Consider the following 13,820-nt stretch of genomic DNA (forward strand, 5'->3'; position numbering starts at 1 on the left):
TAAGTTCAGTAGAACTTCGGTTTCAACCCTTTTACCCTGCCGTAGCTCAGTCGATTAAGGCAGTGTCTGGGATGCTCCCGGACGCAGGTTCGAATCCTCGTCACGGCCCTTGTGGATTTGTTCATTTGAAGCATCACGTTAGTGTAATCTCTGTGTGTAACAAAAAGATTGCTGGGAGGATGATGGACAACAGCCTGGACAGACAGGCGGCGTGGAGGGCCAGAAGACTGGGGAGAGGGTTAGGAAGAAGGATCAGAGGTAGATGGGAAAGAAGACAGAGGAGACATGGTGGACTGGTTAGGAAGGAGAGAAACTCCAGATGGAGAACCATGATGGAGATCCCGGTGTCTTAAGCTGAGGACGGCTTCCTCAAGTTTGTAGTGTATACACGCGTGGGAGTAGGTAGGGTGGGCCTCACCGCAACTGAGGCAGTGAGCCCGGGAGAAGTGCCCTCGGACTTTGAGTGATCATCGGCCCCGCACGTAGGGCATAGATTCACAGTGCATTTGAGGACACCATGTCCGAACTTCCAGCACTTATTTCAAAGTTTAGGAGAGGGAATGTACTCCTGAACGGAGCATCTGGCTCCAGCAAGAATTATAGAGTGGAAGGGTCCTACCATCAAAGGTGATTTTCACAACTCGAAGGGGCTGACGGCGACGACCACGAGAGGGTCGAGTGAACGGGTCCACCTGCAGGACAGGATGGCCTTGGGCTTCGAGGATATGTTTAATATCCTCATGGCAGTCTTTCAGGTCTCTTACACCAGTTGCAACATGGTGTGGGAGGAGAACGGTGCCAACACTGGCATTTAACCGAGCGTTTTTGGAGACCCGAACAGAGGGTCTCCCCAATGCAGGACAATGGGGCTAAACGGGTAGCTGCATCCGGTGAAGGAGAAGCGACGACACGTGTACCTAAACGGGTGAGGATTAAAAGTAACAGAAACATCCACCAAATCAACAAGGAGTTTATGGAGAGAGAAATCGTCAGGAAGTGTAGAATCCAGAGGGAGGAGATAAAAGTATTTAGCCCAAGAAGCAGGACCAAACAAGACTTGGTATGTATTAGTATGGGAAGGGATCGTGCGAGTGCAGCTGTGGCAGAAATGGCAATGAGAACCCCCCAAAGAGAGAGGGGTTTAAAGGTGCAATAGTCACAATGAGAGACTGAGTCATTAGCCAGAGGATTAGGTGGTCACGACTGGGGGCGTATAGCTCGACCCAACCTCAGAGGAGGGAGGAGAGCCGGGGGGAGTAGTCAGGAGGGTCAAAGGAGGAGCTAGGTCTGGGCCCAATGTAGCGGGGCCTACAGAGCTCAGTCTACCAACACAGTCTAACTCGGGGGCTTGGTCGCCCACCCCACGAGCATGAGAAGTCATAAGAGGAACAGTATTCAGTGACATGGAAATGAGAGGTAATACTTTCATTCACGAATGTGCCCCCCCCCCCCCGCACCCACCGCGGAGCCACAATTTGAGGATAGGACACCCAACAAGAGACATGTTGCCGGTCTTGCCAGGGCCCCACAGGGGTGCGTCATGAGTATACGCCCCACAAACGCTACCTTAAGAACCGTCAGTCCGTCGAGATTGGGTTCAGGGACGAAAGAATGATTGACAATAAAAGGGTCCCCTCGCTCGAGACGTTAGGTACTACAGTTTTACGGCTGAGAGAGTATGCTTCCCCAAACACCTGGGCATCAAAACAGAAGAAATCCGAAAGAATAATGAAGACTGGCAAAAGGTCGGCAGGAAATGACAATTAGAAAGGAGAAAAGGAGGAGAAAAATGAAACACAAGGAAAAGGAAAAGAGTTCTGGAAAAATTGGTAAAAACAGCAGCAGGAGCATATGGCCTGAAAAGGACAGAGGACTGACCCATGGAGCATCACACTCTGGCAGCCGCCCACCAAGCCCCCTCACGACGACAATGAGCCAGAAAGGGAGGGGGAAGTGGAAAGAAAAGTGTTCAAGGGAAAGGCGTTTCAGAACAGAAGGAGGGGTAAAAGCTTTAGTGATGTGGGTCAGGGATTTACAAAATTTAGAAAAGGGGGACCCTCCACGGGGGCCAAGACAGAACGACACAAGGAGTAATATTAATAACACGAACCGAAAGAGCATCTTGTAAGTGAGACAGCCATACAGAAAGAGGTAGGTGTTGAAGGGAAACAGGAACCACAGGAGGGGTAAAGGTGCACTCTCCTCACTTCCTCTCACTCTCACTTATGCACAACATAAGCGAGAGTGAGGGTGAGGGTGAAACCCAATTGAGAAGGGGAGAGGTGGTTATACTGTTCCACGAACCACATCAGACGGACATTGACCATGAATTCAAAAGAATCTGCAGACGCAACTCGTGAGGGCAATTGAACATCCTTAGGGGATGTCCCCAGAGACCCCGGTTTCCGAAAAGGGAGAACAACCGCATCGGGCCAGTCCGTAGGGGAATGACGACGACTTCCAGATACGATTATACAGATTCAGTAAGTACTAGGACACCCATAGAGGGAGATGACGAAGCATCTCATAATGAATGTCATCTGGGCCCACTGCCGTAGAGCCGCACAGGGCCAGGGCAGACTGAAGTTCGGAAGGAGAGAAGGGATCGTTAAAGGAAAGTCGGAGATGAGAGTGAAAATCTAAGGGAAGAGATTCAATCACGGCCTTACGAAGAAGGAAGGATTGAGGTAGATGAGAACCAGAGCTAACAGTAGAAAGTGGAAACCCAGTTCGGTCGCGACCGTTATTGGATCCGAAACAAGAGTACCATTGATGTGAAGAACGGGTGAGACATCTGGAACAAACCTACCCGCTATCTTGCGAATTTTCTTCTAGTATCGGATGTAATGGTGGAAACATAAGATTTTCAACTCTCACGTTTAGCTGTACAGATGGTCCTACGGGTCACCGCACTCGCTTTCCGGAAGAAAATAAAAGAATCAGCCATCTGCCGGCGTCGGTGTTTCTTCCAGGCTGCACGCTTACAGCGGACAGCCCGAGCACAGTCCGCATTCCACCAGGGAACGCACTTCCGCGTGCCTTTATTCCTCACTTTGTCTGAGGTAGAGCGAGGAATAAAGCAGAGGGCAGCGTCGAAAATGGTGTCATGAAAAAGGAGGAGGGCTCGAGGGAGAGGCAAGGCGGAGAGGTCAGAAAGAGTAGCATGGAGGGTGAATAGATGCCAGTCAGCCTTGGCACACTGCCATCTAGGAAAAGAGAGAGGGGGGGGTAAAAAGAGAAAAAGGAGACAAGGATGGGAAAATGGTCACTGTTATGGAGGTCATCAAGAATCCGCCACGTGAAATCTAAGTAAAGAGAAGACGAGCAGAGAGAAAGATCAAGACAGGAAAGGGTGCGAGTGCGGGAGTCCACATGAGTGAGTTCACCAGAATTAAGAAGAGAATAAGAGAGGAAAAATGGTTCAAGAAGGCGGCCCTGGGTGTTCGTCAGAGCATCACCCCAGAGGATATGCCAACAGTTGAAATCACCCAACAGGAGCACAGGTTCTGGTAATGAGTCCAACAGGTGCTAAAGATCAGGATGAGAAAGCGGGACATTTGGGGGGAGATAAGTGGAACAGACCATATGCCATTTACTCACAAAGATACGGGCCGCAGAACATTTGAAAGGCGACGGAAAAAGTAGGGGGACGAAGGGAATATTAGTATGAATCAAGAAAGCAGTAGGGGAGAGGGGCTTATGTGAACATGAGCTTGGACATACTCTCCATCACTGATTGCCCTGTTATCAGTGATTTCAGACCAGTAGAATTATGGGCCACCAGCAGAAGCTGGAGGGAAGGGTGGGGGAAGAGAAAGAAATAACCACGAAAGTGACCAGGATGAGCGCCAAGCATCGGCTCCTGAAGACAGGCACAAAGTGGTGAAAACTGTGTTATCAAAAGTTGGAATTAATAAAAGTTGGCATAAAATCCACAAATATTCCATGAAGAATAGACATTATCCAAAGGGGAAGACCATCAACAGAGAACAATGAAGAGACAAAGGTAAAGAAGAACGCAGTATACTAAAAATGATCAGGACCAGGATCAGTGAAATCAGGGTTAGGAGACAAAGGTAAAGTGAGCAAAGGTGATGAAGGCGAGGGAGTGGGAGGACGGACAGGGTCCGGAGCTGAAGGAGGAAACGGAGAAGAGTGGTCAAGAAAATCAAGGGCAGAAACAGGGAAGCGCACTGCAGCAAGGGCAGCAAATGAGAGAGCATCGGGGGCAAAAGGAAACACCGTAGTCAGGACAGAGGGCTCGACCACCGAAATGGGAGGGGGATGTAGTGTTAAAGTCGGAATCAGAGGGTGGGGGAGTATTTTTACTTGCCTTTTTACCTGCCAGGGAAAAGGAAAGAGTGGAGCCAGGCTTACGTTTCTGACTTAATGAGACAGGTGTGCCAGCAACAACATACTGGGCAACAGCCTTCATAGTCCCAACAGAAGGTGAACAGGAGCAACTAACGGGAAGAGTGCTGAGAGGATGATGGACAAGAGCCTGGACAGACAGGCGGCGTGGAAGTGGAGGATGTGTCCAGGTCTGGAAGAAGTCATGAGACTGAAAAAGGAGGGAAGGGTGAGGAGAGGTGGAACATAGAACACGAGCATAAGATATGTTAGCGAAAGAGGAGTTACGGCGCACTTGGCACCTCGCCTCAGGAAAAGACAAACGATCGTGATGCTTCAAATTGAAGACGGCTTCCTCAAATTTGTAGTGTATATACTTGCGCGAGAAGGTAGGGTAGGCATCACCGCAATTGAGGCAGCGAGCCTAGGGAGAAGAGCACTCAGCTTTAGAGTGATCCGAGTCTCCACACATGAGCATACACACACTACATTCGTGCATTTAAGAGCACCATGCCCAAATTTCCAGCACTTATTGCAAAACCTAGGAAAGGAAATGTACTCCTGAACGGAGCACCTGGCACCAGTAAGAATTACAGAAGGTAGAAGGGTCCTGCCATCAAGTGATTTTTACAACTCGAAGCGGGTGACGACGACGACCATGAGGGGGTCGAGTGAACATATCAACCTGGAGGGCAGAATGGCCTTGAGCTTCCAGGATATGATTAATATCCTCGTGGCAGTCTTTCAGGTCCTGAACACCAGTCGCAACATGGTGCGGGAGGATAACAGTGCTAATACTGGCATTTAACTGGGCATTTTTGGAGACCGAAATAGGGGGTCTCTCCAATGCTAGACAATGCGACTAAGCGGGTAGCTGCATCCCGAGAAGGAGCAGCAACGACACAGGTACCAAAATGGATGGGGTTAAAAGTAACAGAGGCATCCACCGAATCAACAAGGTGTTTATGGAGGAAGAAGTCGTCAGGGAGAGTAGAATCCATATGAGTGAGATCAAAGTATTTAATCCATTTGGCAGGACCAAACAAGGTATTGAACGTATTAGCACTGGAAGGAATTGTGCGAGGGCGTCTGTGGGGGAGTCGGCGCCGAGCCCCCCTGCCCCCCTGTGAGAAGGAGGATAAATAGTGCAGTTGTCATAATGAGAGAAGTAGCCGCTTGAGGTGATGAGGTGGTCACCACAGGGGGCTTGGGGCTCAACCCTACCACAGAGGAGGGAGGGGAGCGGAGGAGGGGGGGGTTAATCAGGAGGGTCAGAGGAGTAGCTTGGTCTGGGCTCAATGTAGCGGGGGTTACAGAGCCCAGTCTTCCAACACAGCCTGACTTGGGGGCTTGGTCGCCTGCTCCCACGAGCCCGAGACGTTATTAAAGGACATTCAGCAGCATAGAAATTAGAAGGTAAGAATTTAATTCACGACTGAGCCCCCACGTCCACTATGGAACCACAATTAGAGGATAGGACACCCAACAAGAGACAGGCTGGGGCCCCCCCCTAGTGGGGTACATCATGAGTATACGCCCCACAATCGCCACCTTAAGAACCATCAGTCTGTCGAGATCGGGATCAGCAACAACTGGAGGATTGACATTAAAAGTGTCCCCTCGCTCGCGACGTTGGGTACCACAGTTCTATGAATGAGAGAGTATGCCTCCCTGTTACGACCCTGGGTTCCTCAGTGGAAACCAGAGGTCAAATTGAGCTCTTAAATAATTTACCTTACATTATTTGGTGCGCTTGTCGATGCGCATTCCTATCTTCCTTGCCAGACGTAAGATGAATCTTGTTTCTCACAGAGCATTCAGACTCTTGAGCTTGTTTTTGTTTATTAACGAGTGAACTAATTACTAACTATTCTTAGAACTAGTAAAGTAACGAAGGCCGATGAAGACTTGTATTGTTTGTAACTGCACGATCAATTAGGCTCTTCCCGGCAACCACAACAACAACTCGGGAGCTCTGGGACTGGACGCTGAAGTGTTCTTCTCTGAACTGCTGTGGTTGAGTCAACAACTCTCCTGTGTTGCTCTGTATCCCTCTCCTCTTCCTCCTCCTCTTCCCTTACCTTATCCTGTGTCTAGTGTACCAAAGCTAAGTACCGTGCTGCATGTTCGTTTTCTGGCATAAGTGTGTAGTAATGTGTATAGGTTACGCTAGTGTTTATATTTCTAAGTTACTCTAAGGGGTCTCAGTGGAACCACATGTGCTCAAGTGGTACCATTAAGCAACCTAGAGTCCTTGCTAGTGTCCCTTGCCTAGTAGACTTTACCCTAGCTTGTCCTAATTGTAAAACCTTGTATCCTGTTTATGTGGACCAAGGCTTTTAACGTAAGATAGTGTGGTAAAGTAATTATTGTTATTGTTATTTAATGTATATAGGGGGTTGTTAAGAGGGTTTAATAAATAAGTTAGTTTTTGAGGTGTATCCATTACTCCTGTTGTAGTGGTGTAGTTGATTGTATCCTAAACGACAGATCTGTTCTAAAACCTTAAAGTATAAACAGGAACCTATGTTCCTTGGGGGCCAGGCCTAATTGTGTCACTACCCTGTTACATCTTGATTCTAACTGCTAACCCTTCTCCATAATACTCTAGATCCCCCATAACAGCCCATAAACTTATAACACTCCCCAAACACCCGGGGGCCAAAACAGACGATGTCCAAAACAATACTCAAAACTGGCAAAATGTCGGCAAGAAAGACAATGAAAAAGGAGAAGTGGAGAGGGGGGAAAATGAAACATACTGAAGAGGAAACAGTGACCAGCCCAACTAGTGAAGATGACAGCAGGAGCATAAGGCCACAAAAGGACAGAGAACCAACCCATGGAGCATCACACCCCAGCAGCCGCCTACTAAGCCCCATCATGATGACAACGGGCTGATAAGGGAGGGGTTTAAGTGAACATTAGCTTGGACATACTCTTCATCACTGATTGCCCTGTTATCAGTTATTTCAGACCAAATGGCATAAGATACTTTGAGCTCTATAATTACTTCATACTCTCAGGAATAATGAAAGATATTCTAGACCTACTAGAATCACTGATAGTACTGCCACGACTCTAGATCACATCTGGGCCAACATAACCTCTCCGCTTACTTCAGGTATAATCACCGATAGCACTACAGACCATTACCCAACATTTCTCTTAACTAATATTAACAAACCACCTCCAGAGACAAGGGAGTTAAGCTTTAGGCTGCACAATGAAACTGCTATAGACAATTTTATAACTGCTGCTGCTAATGTCAACTGGGAGTCCGAGTTAGGTAACATAGGGGACATCAACCTAGCATTGAAATATTTTCTTCAAAAAACGCTCAGCCTTTATAACACCCACTGTCCTATGCTAACGAAACAAGTCAAAACCAAAAGGCTAGACAATCCTTGGCTTACAAAGGGAATACTTAAATCCTTTAAAAAAACATGACCTTGAGAAGAAGTATAGGTTTGGAACCGTCTCCAAAGAATTTTCAAAGAATTACTCGTTATTGCTATCTAAAATAATTAGAAGAGCCAAAACTAAATACTATGAAGATAAATTTACCCAAACAAAGGGCAACATTAAAAAAAAATGGAGCACAATTTCACAAACATTGGGATCAAAGAAGATTTTAAATAACAAATCAATACTCCTGTCCAATAACGATGGTCAGCTTTCAGCCTCTGATACTGTTATTGAGTTCAATAGGTTCTTCTCTTCCATTGGGTCATTCCTTGCAAATGATATTCCATCTTCCAGTACTGATGTTCAGGACTATCTTACAGGTAACTATCCACACTCTCTGTACCTAAAGTCTACAAATTCCACTGATGTTAATGAGATGTTGCCCGAAACGCTGCGCGTGCTAGTGGCTTTACAAGACTGTAATTACCATAATTGTATCCTCACATTCCTTATGTACATTCTTGTATATGCATAAATAAATAAAAATAAATAAATAAATAGATAATCCTTTCCCTTCAAACCAAGTCTAGTGCCCTTGAGGAGATACCAACTTTAATTTACAAAAAAGCCTCCAGATCTTTAGCCCCTGCTATTGCATTGCTCTTCAACAAGTCACTTGAACTCCAAACTTATGCAGATATTCTAAAAAAAGCGAGAGTAACCCCTGTCCACAAATGTGGTGATCTCACTGACGTTAACAACTACAGACCTATATCAATCCTGCCAAACTTGTCAAAAACTTGTCAAAAATATTTGAAAAAACTAATCTACAAGTAACTTTACTCTTATCTAGCCAAACACAATATACTTAGCTCTTGTCAATATGGCTTCAGACCCAAAAAAAGCACTAACGATGCACTTATTAGTATGATTAACTTGATTCATGCAGCTCTTGATAAAAATGAGTTCCCTGTTGGGCTATTTGTAGAACTGTGTAAAGCTTTTGACACTGTCAGCCACCAAAACCTTCTTCTTAAATTACATCATTATGGAGTCAGAGGACACTCCCTGCAATACCTCAAATCCTACCTTACTGACAGGCTCCAGTATGTTTCTGTGAATAATTCAATTTCTCCCACCCTACCCATCAACATTGGTGTTCCTCAGGGCAGCATACTTTTTTTTTTTTTTTTTTTTTTTTTGAGATATATACAAGAGTTGTTACATTCTTGTACAGCCATTAGTACGCGTAGCGTTTCGGGCAAGTCCTTAATCCTAAGGTCCCTGGAATACGATCCCCTGCCGCGAAGAATCGTTTTTTCATCCAAGTACACATTTTATTGTTGCGTTGAACAGAGGCTACAGTTAAGGAATTGCGCCCAGTAAATCCTCCCCGGCCAGGATACGAACCCATGACATAGCGCTCGCGGAACGCCAGGCGAGTGTCTTACCACTACACCACGGAGACTTGCCCCTCTACTCTTTCTCATCTACATTAATGACCTTCCAAATGCCTCCCAACACCTCAAACCAGTTCTATTTGCTGACGACACAACCTTCATTTACTCCGGTTCTGACCCCCATCCTCTAAATGTCACAGTGAATACTGAGCTAAATAAAGTCCATCTTTGGCTAACTGCCAACAAACTCACCCTTAACATTGACAAAACTTTCTACATTCTGTTCGGCAATAAATCCTCTAATCAAATAAATCTCAGGATAAACAATACCCAAATTTGTAACAAAATAGATGACAAATTCCTTGGCGTTGTCATTGACCACAAGCTGAATTTCCAGGGACACATTCTAAATATATCAAAAAAGTTTCAAAAGCTGTTGGCATTCTTTCTAAGATCAGATATTATGTACCCCGCCCTGCCCTGGTGACGCTCTATTATTCCCTCATCTATCCATATCTCAACTATGGTATTTGTGCTTGGGGTTCTACTACCCAAAATCATTTACGTCCTCTAATTACTCAACACAAAGCTGCTATTAGGACAATATCCAACTATCCAACTCTGGCCCCAGACATCACTCGGTACCCCTACTCAAATCTCTGAATATGTTAGACATTAAGTCACTGCACATCCTCTCATGAGTATTATATATATATATATATATATATATATATATATATATATATATATATATATATATATATATATATATATATATATATATATATATATATATATATACATATATATATATATATATATATACATATATATATATATATATATATATATATATATATCTATATATATATATATATATATATATATATATATATATATATATATATATATATATATATATATGTCGTACCTAGTAGCCAGAACGCACTTCTCAGCCTACTATGCAAGGCCCAATTTGCCTAATAAGCCAAGTTTTCATGAATTAATTGTTTTTCGACAACCTAACCTACCTAACCTAACCTCTAACCTAACTTTTTCGGCTACCTAACCTAACCTAACCTATAGAGATAGGTTAGGTTAGGTTAGGTAGGTTTAATTAGGTTCGGTCATATATCTAAGTTAATTTTAACTCCAATAAAAAAAAATTGACCTCATACATAATGAAATGGGTAGTTTTATCATTCATTTATCATTCATATCATTCATATATATATATATATATATATATATATATATATATATATATATATATATATATATATATATATATATATATATATATATATATATACCTTCATTGAAGGTTGAAACAGAACCCATGAGCACCACACCAGAAACAAATACCTATTTGATATTCCAAGAGTACGACTTAATCAAACTAGAAATGCTCTACAAATCAAGGGACCCAGAATGTGGAATGACCTTCCCAATCATGTTAAATACTGTACCTCTCTCAACCAGTTTAAGATAAAAACTAAGCCCTACCCTAATTTTTTTAAACAACGCTCTTTGTCGACCTAATTGTATTTGTGCTGTTTTTTCTGCAATGTTCCCCCCTTTTTTATTTTTATTTGTTCTCAACACATTTTATACTTTAATCTCAATTAGTATTAAGTTTTAGTCTTTAATGTTTTTCCTGCCCGAAACGCTTTGCGTAATAGTGGCTTTAGGCATTTTATGTACTAGCTCTATGTATAAATCTATAATTTTTTTATAATCTCTTGTATGTATGTAGTTTACCTGAATAAACATTTGAGTTTGAATTTGAATTTTTGAATTGAATTTTTGAATTTTGAATTTGATTTTTTTTTGTGATGTACCCAGATTTTGCTAGTGGAGGCTAATAGATCAGTCTTACATTTCTTGGTCTCTCCTGATTCCATGTATGACTGGCCGTCCTGTGAGGTGTGGATGTTGGATGAGCTTCTAGCTGTTTTTTTTTTTTCTACACTGTGTGGTCCTTCATACAGAATAGGGTAACAGCACATTGATGTGTATACCTAAGCTTGTTAGTAAAAAAAAAAGTAATACTAGGTACATTCAATGTTCTTACCCCTCGACTACAGCAGTAACTTTATGGTCAGGAAGCCTCAGATATTTACAATGGGGCTCGGTCGGTCAATATGATTGTACTGACATTACGCAACTTATGTCTCTCTCCTCTTGTTGAATTACTTGTGATATAAAACGATTATTGATATGTACATGTATTTGTGTAAATGAGTGTATATATGTAAATATATATACAACATTAACATTATGTTTCTGTGAATAATTCCATTTCTCCTACCTTACCCATAAACATTGGTGCAGCATACTTGGCCCTCTCCTCTTTCTCATCTACTTTAATGACCTTCCAAATGCCTCTCAGCACCTCAAATCAATTTTATTTGCTGATGACACACCTTTCATTTTCTCCAGTCCTGACCCCCTTGCTCTAAATGTCACTGTGAATACTAAACTAAATAAAGTCCATCTTTGGCTAACTGCCAACAAACGCACCCTTAACATTGCCAAAACTTTCTATATTTTGTTTGGTAATAAATCCTCAAATGAAATTAATTTAAGAATAAACAATATACAAATTAATAACGAAGTTGATGGTAAATTCCTTGGTGTCCTCATCGACAACAAGTTGAATTTCCAGGGACATTCTAAATATAGCAAAAAAAAGTTTCTAAAACTGTTGGCATTCTTTCTAAGATCAGATTTTTTGTACCTCGCCCTGCCCTGGTGACGCTCTATTACTCTCTCATCTATCCTTGTCTCAACTATGGTATTTGTGCTTGGGGTTCTACTACCCAAACTCATTTACGTTCTTTAATTACTCAACACAAAGCTGCTATTAGAACAATATCTAACTCTGGCCACAGACATCACTTGGTTCCCTTACTCAAATCTCTAAATATGTTAGTTATTAAGTCACTGCACATCCTCTCATGTGTATTTTATATATATAAAACGGTGTTCTGTAATGTCAATCCTGACCTTCTTAGAAGCTTCTTAGAAGGTTGTAACAGAACCTATGGGCACAACACCAGAAACAAATACCAATTTGATATTCCAAGAGTACGACTTAATCAAACTAAAAATGCGTTACAAATCAAGGGACCCAGAATGTGGAATGACCTTCTCAATCATGTCAAAGACTGTACCTCTCCCAACCAGTTTAAGATAAAAACTAAGTTCTACCTAATTAACTCCATGTAACCTACCTTACCCCTATATGTCAACCCATGTCTTACTATTTTAAACAATGTCTTACTATTTTAAACAATGTCTTACTATTTTTAAACAATGCTGTTTGTTGACCAAATTGTATATTTGCTATTTTCTGCCATGTTCCCTGTTACGAATCTAAATATTTGATTCTAACATTTATCATGATAAACATTGTTACGGTGCCCTCTCCTATTTCTTTCGTTTGCCGGCTTAAAGAGTCATATCAGCTCTCCCTACTGATTCTCTGAGGTTCAGGGAGTCTAATGATATATGTGGCGACCAGACCGGCTGCCAGTTAAGGGAAGGAAGTTATATTATAAGTTGTAAATAAAGGAAAATTGGCGCCCTGTTATAAAATGAAACAGTATCCCCTACGGCAGATATGACCTTTTGGAAGGGACATTGCCGATCGCGGATTGGCCGACGTAGGTTGCAGGCGACCAATCAGGGCCCGCCATGACGTCACCGAGTGCCCCGGGCGGCGCCAACGTCAGAGTGGTTCTGACCTTGGAAGCGACAGGACGCGCCTCGGTCTGCTCTCAAGGATTGGAGGCTCTGCAAGCCTTGTTCAGTGGATTGAGCTGGCCATCGCAGCCCATCATAGTTATTGGAGACCCTGCGCTTCTGGGAAGCAAAAGAGGAACCAAGTTCAGTGAGCAGAGAAGTGCCAAACTTGGAAAATAGTCGGCGACGACGCTGGGCGGCGCCGCTGTCTGGACGTTGAGGTCTGGAAGGTGGGCGGGCAGGCCTAGCTGTGACTGGGGTCACATCCACTGAGAATCTTGGAAGGACGACACCGTGCCTAGGACAAGGAGCAACGCCTTGTGGGAGAGGCGAGTGTGGGGAAAATAGTGATTAGCTCAGCGCCCATCGATGAACCAGGATTGGGGTAGCTGAATCTCAGGGATTGGAACGGCGACGACGCGAAGGCTCCACGACACCTGAGGACCTGTGGAACGTCCTGGATCGCCAAGAATCGACCCGAGGAAGCGTGGGAACCTCACACTATCGAGGGACAGGCGTCGTGAGCCAGGAATGTAAGGCAGATCATTTTCCCTCCCATTACCCCTTGTATGAGTAGGCTAGTTAGGCCACAATATTTACTTGTGTATGTGGCAGCAAGACTTTATTACTTTAATAGTAGAATAGACTGCAAGGCAGCTTGTGTCCAGGACTGTCAGAGAGGACAGTGTGTATGGATGGCAGGACAGTGAAGAAGAGGCGCCGACGTGGTGAAGAGGCCCTCCTGTGAGAGTGTGAGACTCCTGTCCTTCTGCCCAGTTGAAGGAGTGTTGGAGGTCGTGGAAGAAGAGGCTGACGATCTCCAGACTCATTATCCATATTCCATATTCATGTATTACTTGTGATTGTGTGTGTGTGTTCATGTAATTTGCATCAGTAAATCCACACATTTTATTA

The sequence above is a fragment of the Procambarus clarkii genome, chromosome 24, assembly GCF_040958095.1.
Source record: "Procambarus clarkii isolate CNS0578487 chromosome 24, FALCON_Pclarkii_2.0, whole genome shotgun sequence".
Lineage (NCBI taxonomy): Eukaryota > Metazoa > Arthropoda > Malacostraca > Decapoda > Cambaridae > Procambarus > Procambarus clarkii.